Source organism: Elephantulus edwardii, unplaced genomic scaffold (genome assembly GCF_000299155.1).
Source record: "Elephantulus edwardii isolate Elephantulus edwardi_28Jun2011 unplaced genomic scaffold, EleEdw1.0 scaffold00144, whole genome shotgun sequence".
NCBI classification, from domain to species: Eukaryota; Metazoa; Chordata; class Mammalia; order Macroscelidea; family Macroscelididae; genus Elephantulus; species Elephantulus edwardii.
Genome location: NW_006399894.1, coordinates 3,147,955 through 3,150,883, shown reverse-complemented (window position 1 = coordinate 3,150,883; position 2,929 = coordinate 3,147,955). Strand labels below are relative to the sequence as shown.

The 2,929-nt window shown below is 36.5% G+C and overlaps 1 protein-coding gene across 2 annotated transcripts in view; it reads left to right on the top strand.

The window, feature by feature from the left end:
* GRID2 (glutamate receptor, ionotropic, delta 2) overlaps nt 1-2,929 on the top strand; it is a 2,375,079-nt gene that overhangs the window by 1,047,649 nt on the left and 1,324,501 nt on the right. The window lies entirely within an intron of this gene.

Below are 2,929 nucleotides of genomic sequence, written 5' to 3'. Positions count from 1 at the left end.
ATGATTGAAAGCACCCTTAGAATCTTAAAGAATATTATGAAGAATTGACCTTTATTAGTATTTTAATCAGAGTAATTTTGAATAAGAAATGTCCACTAATTTTCCTCACTCTTTCTGAGGAAATCCTTTTCATATCTCAACCTCATTCCTCATTAAAATAAATGGCCTTTCTACTTCCAATTAATCTTATGTATTCTCTTTAAGCATTTGCACACTAATTTAAGTTAATACATAACACAATGCTATTAGCATTGGGGAGGTGGCAGTGGCATCTGACCCCCACTAATGCCACAAAGCAGAAGGGTCTCCAACAACAACACCACAAAACTTATTCCTGTAAGATCAGACATAATCTATGAATTCTAACACCATCCTTCCTACTAATGACTCTTACTACTCTACTACTAGATTTGTTATTTCCTTGCAACAGCTATACAGATCTCATTGAGAATACTTACAACTACGAAGTTCACTAAAAGTAGAACACAGTGCAATTGAGATCAGAAACAGAGCACAATTTGTCAATCAGGATATCTTCTTTCCTAGTGAACTCACTGGCCGACCTTCTAACCTTCAACTTCATTGGGCCTTGTCTCTTGGCCATAAATCACTGTTACAAAGCTTTTTGTTTGTTTTTTTTTATTTCAGTCATTTATGGCGTTCCCCTTTGACTGTGTCATAGTGGAGTAGCAGTTCTAGTTCAGTTCTGAGTTAGTAAGTCTCTGGTTCTTTGCCACTTCAGCTCCTACTGTTGCTGCTCTGGTGTTCTGGTTGGGGTCTTCATCTTTTGCAGTCATCTCTGGCTCAGATAGGTCTACTACACTCTTAGCGCCTTTTTGCTTAGTGGTGGTGAACTTCTGTTCTTTGGTTCTGAACCTGCTCAATTTAATCCTGGTGGTATGGCAAAACAGACATGTGCATTTACTAGTAGTCTGCTCACTACTATTTGCATATTTCCATCCAAAAGGTGCTATTTACCGTATGATACTATAAACAATACCTAGTCCTCTTGATAAGTCCACAGACATTCACACTGTGTCTATGGGGTTAAGTGTATTGGATGGAGTCAGTAAGACTGGCTCAGATACGGCAAGGTTCAGAGCTATTGTACATGAGATTGCTGAGTCACTGGTGACTTGATAGCACATAGCAATGATAACAACATGCAGTCATGTGTTGAAAGCCAAAGCTAAAGGCTAAACAAATTACATTGAATAACTTACCACAGTACATTATAGAAATAAATTTAAAGCAGAAAGGGAAGAGGTGAATATCTAATGTATTATTGTTGTTGATATGTGATTTCAAATCAAATTTGATTTATAGCAAGCTTATTAATAACAGACCTGAACCCCAGCCTACTCTGTGCCATCTTCATTATCTCTGACACACTTGAGCCCATTGCTGCAGTCACTGTATCAATCCATTTCACCAAGGGTGTTTCTGTGTTTTGCTCACCGTCCCTATCCAAAAAATAGCCTTTCCTAGCAACGTGTCCAAAGTATGAACAAAAAAGCTTTGTCATATTTTCCTCCAAGTGCCACTCTGGCTGCACCATTTCCAAGACATACTTCTTTATTCTTTTGGCAGTGTATGGGATGTTCAGCACTCTTCTGAAAAACTACAACCCATAGCTCAAAAAAACAAAGCAAAATATCATAACAAAATGTGCAATGACCTGGAGCCAGAAAATGAAAAATGAAGAACTTGCTTAGCATTTCTTAAGCTGAAAGAACTGAAAAGAAATTCAAGCCCTGAGAGATGCTGTGGGCAAAAATTTTAATAATCTGGGAAGTATAAAAAGAAGATGGAAAGAATACATAGAGTTACTGTACCAAATAGAAATGGTTGACATTGAACATTTCAGGAAGTAGCATATGAACAAGAGCCAATAGTAATGAAAGTTGAAGTGCAAACTCCATTGAACACATTGGAAAAAACAAGACTTCAGATCAGTGGGATACCAGTCAATGGGATATATGCTTCAACTAATAAATAATATTTTTCACGCTCACCAGTCTATGAAAGAAAATTTGGAATACAGCTGCCTAGCTTAATGACTAGAGGAGAGCCATAATTGTTACCATTCCCAAGGAGAGAGAGTGACCCAATGAATGGAAATTATAGAACAATATTATTAATGTCACAAACAAGCAAAATATTGCCGAAGAGCATCCAGAAACAGCGAGAATAGTACATTGGTAGCGAACTGCCGGATGTTCAAGCTGGGTTTAGAAGAGGATGTGGCAGATGGATCCTGGCTGAAAGCAGAGAATAACAGAAGAGTCTATTTGTGTTTTACTGACAATGCAAGGTATTTGACTGTGTGGATCATAACAAACTATGGCAAAATTTGAAAAGAATGGAAATCCCAGACACTTAATTGTGCTCATGCAAAACCTTATAATAGTCTGTGCGTATTGACTTTCTTCCAAAGTCTATAGTATGGAAGTGTGATTTTAAAAAATATTAATGAAAAAAACGTTTTCTTGAAGCGTATTCAGATAAACTCTACTTCATCTAAAAGATAAATACTGAAGTCAATACTTATGAATTGTGATGTTCGTATATATGCTTAATATGATACAGTGAAAATAACACTTGATCTCCGGGGTGCTCCTCCCAATAACACACAAATTTCAGTCTTACAATGATGAAAACATCAGCCATATTTTACTTCTTGTGTGTGCTGCAGAATAATGGATAACTCTTATTAAAACTGTTAAGATTATATAAAACAAGAAAAATCTCAGACAATACCGAGTAGCTGGAGGCTACAAATTCAAAACTCAAGTTGCTTTAATCAAGGATGCTTTTGTCAGAAAAATAATCCAGGGAGTATTAAAAGAAGATGGAAGGAATATACTGAGTCACTGTATCGAAAGGAATTGGAAGACACAGAAGAATTTCATGAAACAACATATGAGCA